Consider the following 11,248-nt stretch of genomic DNA (forward strand, 5'->3'; position numbering starts at 1 on the left):
TAGAGAGTTTTGCCAGAATATTCGTATACATTGGATGCAGACAACACACCTGAGGAAACTCCCCTTACAACTGAGTGGCTGATGACATCAGGTCACATCATGGAAGTGATTACATTATATCATAAAATGGAGGATAACAACATCATTACATAACTGCCAAGTTACATTATTACATAATTGCCAAACTGCATCATTACATAACTACCAAACCACTGAGAATCATGGTCCAGCCAAGTGGGCACACAACCTTAACCATTACAGGTAGAATCTCCAAGGTGCTTGTTGCAAGGTATGCACGCTTCTAAGCTTTAAGGGTTCACACTGTGTTTTATCTTTTTGAAGAATTCAGAGAAATAAGATACTGGGATATTTCTCATCTCACTGGCAGACATCTTGTTCACCTGCTCTGGTTTCGGTTCACGGGTAGGCCCCAGTGCTGTATCTTTTGCCAAAGCTATTTGATCACTTTCTGAGTATTCATCAGTCATTCTAGCAAGTGGTGCTAGTTCTTTTTTGGGTCAGTGGGCTTCCTTGTTTACATAACACATTTTTAAGTAAAAGTAGTCTTGTCTCATTTGGTAAAGACACATTTGATAAAATGCCTGAGAACAGCCTCATCAAGCTCTTGTGGTCTGTTAGCTGCATCCATTACAAGTACTCTGTAATCTCCAACAGTTTGTACACCATCAAATTCTATTAGAAATTTAGTTTTTAGATGCCTACTAGCATCATGCTCTCCTTCTCTTCTTTCACACAAAAGGCTGTCAACTTCATCTATAAAAATGCTACAAGGCTGAAGTTCTCAAGCCACAGCAGGAAGCACTATCACCAATTTCTCCCCTTCCCCAAATATTTTGATGTTAAATTTGCAGCACTTACATTAAAGAGGTTGCATTGGACTCTGCAGCTACTGCCTTAGCCAGTATTGTTTTTCCACTTCTGGGTGAGCCAAAGAGTAACAATTCTCTGGCAGGAACGCTAAGCCCTGTGAGCAACTCAGGCCACAGAGAAGGAAGAATAACAATTTCTTGTCATGCCTGTTTTGCCAACTCTTGCCCAGCTATATCATCAAATTTAGCAGCTGCTCGATTGTCTACAATTTCATTCATTATAAGGTTAGCAAGGTCCACATTCCTAAAATTCTTCAAGTCATTCTTCTGAGCAGCAGTTGGAGGAGTAGAAGGCTTATTTGTTCTACTTGTTTTTGGAATACGCTTATAGGTTGCAGAGTCAGGACCAGGCCTTTGTCTCCCTCCAGAAACCATGGATAATCCACTGTAATGAGGTGCACCATGGTGGCCTGAAAACCCTGTGGATTCAGTCATCATAACTTTGTTTGAACAAGGCAGTGAATGACTAGGGTATGTTAAGGGATCTTTTTTTGGAACAGCTCCACTTTCTGACTGGAGATGTTCACTGCAGCATGTCAAATTTGTACTGTCATTATACATTTGTCACTTGGAAAATTACAAAATTGGTTGCGGCTTCTCTAGAAGTTATAAACAGTCTGTGGCCACAACCAGTCATCATTTTAGCTTGTGCCTCGCTGTTTCTCACATTCTTCTTGTCCTGTAACTATGACAGCTGTTCCTTTTTCTAGTTCTTCAGTACCTTTCTTACACCATTCCACAGCTTGCTCCTTCTCCTGCTTGCTCATCCTCATCGATGCACAGGGCAAAGGAGCCTGCTTGTGGAAGGCTCAGACAGGCCAGAACTGGTGACCGCGTGTCACAGAAGCCCCTCTTGGCAGCCATGAGGGCACAGGAAAAGGGCTGGTAGAGCCACACCAACAGGAGCCCCAGGTGGAAGGAGACCAGGCGCGGCAGCATGACATCGTCGAACAGCGGGTAAAGTAGTACAGGTTCCTCTAACTGGGTTTTAAGACTTGAGTTTTATTCTCTTTCTTCAGTGCCTGACATCTAGAAGGCACTCAATGAGTCTTCATTAATTTTGAATATTGGACGACAGTTGTATACATAGCCAAAATTAAAATTATGTATTTGTGTGTTGTTTTGTATAATGAACATTAGCAGAAATGTTTAATACACGTCATGATGCAGGGCTGTATCAGCTTTGTTCAGCAATGTCTACCTAACACCAACCACAGTACCTGACACATGGCATGAATTCATTGAATCAATGAGTGTATTAAAATCACACTCTAGCAGGCATGAACTTTAGAGGACTCACATGGAAATCTCTTGTGAATCTCCCATCTATATAGAACTATTTCTCATGCAGTGTTTTACAGTCAAATGATCATACAGTACGTAAACCAAAATCCACACCCTTTGCCAACAAGTAGATTCAAACTCATAGTGACCCTATAGGACAGACTAAAACTGCTCCAAAGGGTTTTTAAGGCTATAACCTTTACGGAAGCAGACTACCCCTTCTTTCTCCAGTGAAATTGTTGGTGGGTTTGAACCACTGGCCTTTTGGTTAGCAGCCAGGGCTTAACTACTGTGCAACCAGAGCGCCTTCATATAGTATGTAGCCAGTGTAATTTCTTATATGATAGTAAATATTTTTACAGCCAGTATTTTGGTCATAAAAGAGAGAAAGAGAAGAAAAGAAGCAAATTTTCTATTTTGGGAGCTTCATCTTATAAAACTCATCAAAGAATAAATTTATTAATTAGACATTTGGCAGGGCATTATTGCATATAATTCATTGATAGATTTACACCAGCTTTATATAAATCAGGTTTTAGAAAAAAAGAAATATCTATATTCATTTCAGTTCTAAACAGTGGGAATAATTCTGAAACGGAAGAAATTGACCCCTAACAGAAGCATAACACAAAGTTTGTGTTAACAGTACTCTTTTGATCCTCATAGCTTCAGATTGTACAACAATAATGTCTTCCAGACTGCTTTCCATGCTCCCCATATTTTTCAAGAAGATGGTGGTGGCCTGGACAAGGGCAGCTACTGAGTTTCAGTTCTGTAGTTGCCATCAAGTCTACTCTGACTCTGGGACCCCATGGGTGTCCGGGTAGAACAGTACTGTATCAGGTTTTCAGTAGCTGATTTTTCAGAAGTAGATTACCAAGTCTTTCTTCTGAGGAGCCTCTGCATGGATTGGAACCTCCAACCTTTGAGTTAACAGCTGAGCTTGTTAACCTTTTGCGCATTCAGGGGCTCAAGGGCTTCAATCTTACCTGAAGCCTTCCCATACTAGATACAATGAGTGCACAGGCAGGTGACCCAGATTGTTAGGGCTAAACCCTGAGGCTAAAGCCCACCATACCCTCCCAGGTGCCCCAGTGGCCTGGCACTGTCTTCTCTGGTCTCCTCTGGTCATCCTGCGTTTCTAGGGCTACCAGTGGCTATGGTAGTTGGCTGTTCTACTTGAAGATTAATTCAGATGTTCAAGTTGCTGAGAACTCACTGAGTTTCAGTCTCCACTAGAAGAGAAAATATCATGAGGGACTCGTGGGATGAGAGCAGCATGTGTAGGAAAACAGATGTCTGACTTTATCAGGCTTATTTGTGTAGGTGTCTGGGTGCATGTAATTGCACCTGTCAAAGAGGCTCGAAAACTGCCTATTATTTGATGCACACACCTCAGAACAGTGACGATCAGCAAAGAATATTTGCTTTCACAGAACGATAGTGGCAAAAGCAACAGCAGCAGCAACAACAGAAAAACAAGCAACCACAGGACCAAATGGTTGTTAAGCAGTTGCTAAATCAGTGCATCTCAAACACTCCATTATATATTTGTATAAAACTAATGTGAATTTTGGGTATGGCTACACTTTCTAAAACAATTATAAACCCTGGGTGTCTGTAGGCAGAGCAGGGCTAAGCCTTATCTTAACTCAGCCTCCTCGGTGTGGTGGTGGGGGGGAGTGGAGGTTTAAATTGGGGAAGAGATCAGGCCAAGCTTACATAACTAGTCAATGAAAGAACTAATATTACGACCTATTTCTTCTCTCTACAAGTCCAGTGATCTATCCCCTCCACTAAATGTTCTTTTACTCTCCCAAATTACTCTAAACTCCAGTGATCTTTATTGTTTAATTAACACAGGGATTTAGGGACAAACCTTTTAAATGTTAACGTCTGTCTCTATTATCAATAGATACATATATCTATTATTATCTTTATTTGGTGTTTGATTTTATATGTAAATGCAATTCAAATTCAGCCATTTACTAATATGGCAGAGTAAAAAAAAACAAGTAATTACCTCAGAAACTAGTACAAAAGTAGTAGGCTTTTTCAATATTTAAATAAGCCTCTCTCTCACACACAAAGGCACACACACACACACATGCACACACAGGCACATACACACTAGGTTGTTGGTTGAAATTAATCCTCATTTTAATTTTCCAGGTCACTGATTTTTTGTCCCTAGCCTCCTGATTTTTTTTAGCCTCCTGATACTTCATCTTGATTAAACACTTCCTCCTCTGCTAGAACGTTTCTTCAGATTTCAGTATATGTATGATTTGGATTTACTCAACATTCGATTGCAGAGTTCTGGTACGGGTTGAATGTTGTGTAAATAGAATGTATTTGTGAAATTTTGGGGTGAATTCTTGGATAAGCCGCTCTGGGGGTTGTGAGAGGACAGACACTCTTTGCTCTGGCTTAAGAAAATGCATTCCAAGGGAGTGCTAATCTCCAGGCTTTTGTTTTGCTAAGCAAGGTAGGAAGGGCTGAATTCTTTGTTTCCTAAATATATAATATAGAAGGGGTTTTCATTAAATCAGAGGAAAAAGAAAGGAGGAAGAAGGGGTGGTTTGCTCAATTTAACGACTTTGAGGAGGAAAGAATGAATATGTGGAATAAGGAATTTTATTATGTTTCTCCTATGTGTTACTCTTTTTTTCTCCATCACCCCTTGGAATGAATCTTTATTTCAGTATTGACCTTTTTAATGTGTTAAATGGGTTGGCTCTGTTCTAGAGTGTTGCCAATTGCTATCTTTGCTTTAAAGTGAATGGGTAGGAAAAACGTGGGCAGCTCATGGTTCTCTTTATCTGAGTGTGTGTGTTGTGATGACCTGGAAGGGTCTGGGAAGATGACAAGATGGCTTCCCAGACATTTCATATGTCAAAGAAAAACATTGTCCAAGAGATAAGGTGTCTTTATTCAAAATGGTCATTAGAAAAAGGGTGGAGAAAGGGACTACTGCAATATTGCAATAGGGGAGACAAACCAGAACTAAGTCTGAGCTCAACTCCGTAGAAGCAAAGATCTGAAAGATTTTTAAGGACTGAGGTGAGCTAGTGGAAAAGTACTGAAATACTGAAGGAGGTTAAAAAAAAAAAAAAAAAAAAACCAGACCCATTGCCTTGGAGTCAATTCCAACTTATAGCAACCCTACAGGACATAGTATAACTACCCTACAGGGTTTCCAAGGAGTGGCTAGTGAATTCCAACTGCTGACTTTTTGGCTTGCAGCTATAGCTCTTAACCGCTGTGCTGTTACAGGGCAAGGCTTCCCAGCTCAGGACTAAGCCCTGCCTAGGTTCTTGCCTTCTACTGACCAAGAATGACCAGGAGAGGCTCAGAGGTTCCACACGAACAAAGGTTTATTAGCGGCAGAAAGAAAGCGAAGGCTCAAGAGCAGGGAACAGAGAGGGACCAAGCAACGCTAGCCTCTATTCCCCGAACAAAGGTTTTTCTAAGGCTTATATGGGTTATGAGGGCACTGGGGTGGGGGTTTGGATATGGGTTTGGCCAGGATAATAGAGTAATGAATATTTAGTAGGTTTCTTTCAAGAGGCAGATACTTCTCAGAATGGTGGCGCATACTAAATTAGGTTGCTCAGGAATCTGGAATCTAAGATGGAACCCATAGTAAAGGATCCTGGGACTGGGTGGCAGGACTTATTATGGGGTGTCATGCCTGTGCAGTCCGCCTGCAGCGCCGGTTCTGTTACCGGCGAATGGCCTCGGTTCTTGTCTCCGGTATACGGTGTAGGAAAGAATTCAAACACTGAGACAAACAGTGCCAAGCCAGCAGAGGTTTATTAGCAAGCAGAGGGTTAGTAGTAAAAGTACACTTGACTAGGAAGCGCCAAGCGGGCTACTCAGGTAGAGAAAGAATCTGAGTGCCCCGATACGGTTTTCTTAGAGTTTTATACTCCTTTTTCTCTTGATATGTCTCTATTAACATATAAAAGCCAGGACAAGACCCCCCTACGAAGGCTATTTCCTTGGCTTAAGGTTTAATTACCAAGTTAGGGATCTTACCAAGTTAGGGACTTTATCAAATCAAAGACCACTGTAAAGATCATTTCCTTGGCTTAAAGTTTAACTATGTAGGGACCATCTTATTGAGGAATGTCACCACCTCCTGTCTCTTCCTTTGTTGGGATTGTTTTACTGAGGAATGTCACCACCCCCTGCCTCTTCCTCTTCCCGAGTGCAAGCTCTCCACCTCCCCCTTACAGTTTGATTCCTGTGGTGGGTACTTGCATCAGGCAGAAGTCATCCGTCAGTCACCCTGCGGATGTCTGCACATCCTCCAGGGACCAGATTTGGTCAGTTCTTATGAAAAACATCTTACAAGGGAGTACATCCTTTGTTCTTATCGCACGTTCCAGGATGGGGGTTTTGCATTAGCCAAACACATAGTATTGTAAGTAAGTTGCAAGTTGTAGGTGTTGCAGGGCTCCTTGCTAGGGGCTTAGTCCCTGTTTCTTCCCTATCTCAGTGCCACCAGGGCTCCAGAAGGATGTTAGTGGGAGGCTAAGCGATGGGATGAAGCCCTGGTGGCACAGTGGTTAAGAGCTTGGGTGCAAACAAAAAGGTTGGCTGTTTGAATCCTCAAGCCGCTCCTTGGAAACCCTGTGGTGCAGTTCTACTCTGTCCTATATAGTCGCTATGAGTTGGAATCGACTTGATGGCAATGGGGTTTATTTTTTTATTTTTTTTTTAAGCAATGGGATGTGTCCATCACATGGAGTCGTCTCCTGAGGTTACTGTGAAAACAGCTGGGACATGATCCATTGGGATTCTGGAAGGGTCAGTGAGAGAGGGAGGTCAAGGGCCTGGAGTCAGGAAAAAGCCTGATTGAAATTTTGTCAGGCTGAGGCGAACATGAAGACTGTGTCTGCCAGCCATTTTATGGAACGAAAAGGGTGGGAACGCCACCAGAGTTTCCTGAAAAGGGTAGGAGGATTTCCTTAACTATTCTTTTCCAGGCTCAGATGAAATTCAACATAACTACCTGCTCACAAAAGTCAGAGGACTGGGAGGTTCTAAGTCCAAAGCCAGAATCTGGAGTATAAGGCCTTTTTGTACACATTATGTTTAAAGGGAAAAATAGTTGCCACACTTTTGAAATCTGAATTCTGTCTTAGTTATCTAGTGCTGCTATAACAGAAATACCACAAGTGGATGGCTTTAACAAAGAGAATTTTATTTTCTTACAGTCTAGGAGGCTAGAAGTCTGAATTCAGGGTGCCAGCTCCAGGGGAAGGCTTTCTCTCTTTGTTGGCTCTGGAGGAAAGTCGTTGTCATCCATCTTCCCCAGTCGAGGAGCTTCTCAGTGCAGGGATCCTGGGTTCAAAGGGGGCACTATTCTCCTGGCTCTTGTTTCTTGGTGGTATGAGGTCCCCATGTCTCTCTGCTTGCTTCTCTCTTTTATATTTCAAAAGAGATTGACTTAAGACATAACCTAATCTTGCAGATTGAGTTCTGCCTCATTAACATAACTGCCTCTAATCCTGCCTCATTAACATCATAGAAGTAGAATTTATAACACAGGAAAATCATATCAGATGACAAAATGGTGGACAATCACACAGTACTGTGAATCATGGTTTAGCCAAGTTGACATACATTTTGGGAGGGTCACAATTCAATCCATAACAGATTCCATATTTGCAACCCCACTCCACCTTCACTACTTTCCCTTTGATAGAACTTTCACAGGTTCATTTTCAGTGGTCTGAGCACTAGTATTGGTGGAACACCAACTCCATAAACATTACCAATACAGCCTGTTTATGAGACAAATTTGAGTATAGCGCTCATTGTGGGAAAAGAAAACATTCCCTCCACAGAGTTTTGGTAGTGTCTCAAAGGACAAATGGTAAGGCCAGATTTTATTGAGAATCACAAATTAGGTTTAAGCTGGACTTTTCCATAAGAGGGCTTGATTAGGAGTGGGAAATGATCATGATACAACAATTTAGGATTGTTGGAAATAGTGAGGTGATTTTGAGATGAGGGATTCAAAAGTCAGATTGTGTAAAATGTCTGTTGATGTTTCATACTGAAAAGTTGGTGAGAAGTTTGAAGGATTTCAGATACTTTGTAGTGAAAAAGCAAGTTATTTGCCTGGGCTGAAGTTTTCTGGAATAGCGAAGTTATGCTAATGAAGACATGTAATAATAAATTCATGCTATTGTAGATGGTGATGTGGAGTGTTAATGTGTTTGGGCGTAGGTAGTTTTGGATCTTTAGTAGGTGGTTTTGGTAGTTCTGTTACTTGTCTTGAGTAACAGAGACAACCAGAGGGGGAATTTTAGGGCTTCTTCTTGCAGCAGCTCTTTGCGGATTGCACAGTTGATTTGAATCATTTATCCAAGCCATGGACTGTTACCTGTAGCTTTATGCAAAACAAAATTTTCTGCTTATAAAATTTTACTATGTGCCTTATGAAACCATATATTCATGGTCCAATTTTTACAGGTGAAGAATTACATCATAGGGAGGGGTCTGCTCTTTTCTGAGGGGCTCAGCACTAATGATAGTGACACAGTCTCACTTCATCTAGGATCTCAAGGTTCTTGAACATATCCTCTCACTTAGGTTAAAGCCCAAGTGGAGATATCACCTGTAGCAAGTAAGAATGTAAAGTCAGGGTTTCCGCTTTCTGAGGCTTTGGTGGTGGTAAAAATAAGCATTTATTTCTTGAGCCTGGGTACATGCAACCATATTCTTAAATTTTAAGAATCCATTTAACATGGGTAGAATATTACATCAACAGTGTAAATTAGAGATTGTGTGAAGATCTCTCCATCAAAATCTGTTTATGGGATTTATTCTGATGGTACTGAAAGGCCACCACCCTTCTGTCACTTTGTCATACTATGCTGGCTTGTGTATTGCTGGGAGCTGAGCCACCTATATTTCAAACACCAGCAGGGTTACCCATGATGTACATGGTTTCAGTGGAGCTTCCAGACTAAGGCAGACTAAGAAGAAAGGCCTGGTGATCTACTTCAGAAAATTAGGCAATAGAAGCACAAGTATCACAGCAGAACATTGCCTGACTCATTGCTTTGGTGATGCAATAAAAAGGGATCAATTTATAGAGAAGGACATCATGGTTGGTGAAGTGGAGGGCCAATGAGAATGTGGGAATCCCTCAATGAGATAGATTGGCACATTAGCCACAATGACAGACTCGAACAAGTTGGCAATTGTGAGGATGTTGAAGGGCTGGGCAATGTTGTACATGGGGTCACCAGGAGTCAGAGTCAACTCAACAGCAGCTAACAACATGTTTAAGGGCCACTACTCAGCCAATACCCCTTTGGATCTATTGGGTATAATCTGTTGTTTGTGGGAATAGAAATTATTTTCTAGGGCTTTAGCAGACTCTCTTTAACAATACATGGCACTGAGGTGGGCAGGTATTAGGTGAGTGGGACAGTGCTTATAATCTCAAGTGATTTTCATCTCTTTGTCTTTCACCTGGGCTTAAACACAGCAAGTTACTTAAATTGAAAGAAAATTGGAAGAGAAAGGAGTGGAAAAAAAAATAGCTCAGTAACAAAGTTTATTCAAGGTCCAGGGAAATTAAACGCTGAGGAAAGTGATAGTTTAGGGGAAAAGCACATATAAATGGAAGGATATGCCATTTCTTACAACGTTCTGAAAACTCATTTATTCCTTCATTTATTCAACCTCTAGCAATGGCTTGAGGCTAAAGGAACTATTGAATCCTGCTGGGTTGGAGAAATTAGATCTGCCAGGCGCTCCTTGGAAACTCTACGGGGCAGTTCTACCCTGTCCTATAGAGTCACTATGAGTCGGAATTGACTCAACGGCACTGTCTCCTTTCTCTTTTTAGCTTGAGCTTGTGTTTGAGGAATGCAAGACCATGAAATTGCTTGGAGCTTTGCCTGTTATAAATTTGGTATAGGGAATATAAGCTGTATCCCTGGACACGGTCCACTTAATTTACAATAAGAATGCTGAAAGTGGGGTCAATAAGGATATTGAGCGCAATGGAAAGACAGATCAAGCGATATTAAATACATGAATTGGGCATTAATGCGAAGAAAGGAAACTCAGGAATTACACGGGGATTTGCCATCATTGTAAAATTTTTAGTATTTGATTTATATTTATAGAGAGGAGTCAGTCACTCTACATTAGAAGTAAAAAAAATAAAATTCCAAGATAGGAATACCAATGTTATTGTTGTTAGGTGCCATGTAGTTGTTGGGATATCACAGAGCCACAATTAACCTCTTGTGGTAGATAGTGTGCAAAGACGGCTGCCATGAATTTCTTCCCTACCTTTAACAGCATGCTGCTCCTCATCAAGAGCTGGAAGCTAATTTCCCTTAAATTTGGGTTGCCTTAGTGATTCACTTGACTGATTCTATGCAGTGAATACAATGTTATTGTATCACCAAGGCAAGGTCATAAAAGGCTTTGCAGCTTTTTCCTGGACCTGTTATAATGTTTGTTTTGGGGGCAATTTTTGGAATCTAGCCACCATGCTGTGGTAAGTCCAAGCCACATACAACAGCCCCATGTGGGTCTTCTGGCTAACAGCAGGTGACCTCTTAGCTGATCACCCTTGTCGAAAACCAATCATATGAGCAAGCCATTTCTTCGTCTATCCACTTGAGTGTTGAGATGACTAGCCTCAACCACCAGCTGGTTACAGTCTTATTAGATACCTCAGATAAAGGCTGCCAGCTGAGTCTAGTCAACCTGCAGATACTGAGAGAAAATTACAAATTCTTGTTTTAAGCCATAAATTTCAGATGGTCTGTTACACGGGAATAGATAATTGGAACACCTCTTGATGTGCTTTTTATGCAAATCACTGTCAGTTCACAGGAGGTGGATTTTAGGTAACTAGGATGAATGAATTTAGGATGAATGAATAAATTGTTGCAAAGCTGAAAATACAAAAAAACTTGCTATTCCTTCTTATGTTTCCCCAGGCTACCCTATTTCCTCAGATAACACCATGCTTTGTGGGATGCAGCAATAAATTCAGACCTGGCAATATCACTCTTCCCTTTTTTTGA

At 41.2% G+C, this 11,248-nt stretch overlaps 1 pseudogene; it reads right to left on the reverse strand.

Annotated features, from left to right (window-relative positions):
- Positions 1 to 248: 248 nt before the first annotated feature.
- LOC100674467 (spastin-like) lies at positions 249 to 1,829 on the reverse strand (annotated as a pseudogene).
- Between the last annotated feature and the right edge of the window lie 9,419 nt (positions 1,830 to 11,248).

This window comes from Loxodonta africana, chromosome 8 (genome assembly GCF_030014295.1).
Source record: "Loxodonta africana isolate mLoxAfr1 chromosome 8, mLoxAfr1.hap2, whole genome shotgun sequence".
NCBI lineage: Eukaryota > Metazoa > Chordata > Mammalia > Proboscidea > Elephantidae > Loxodonta > Loxodonta africana.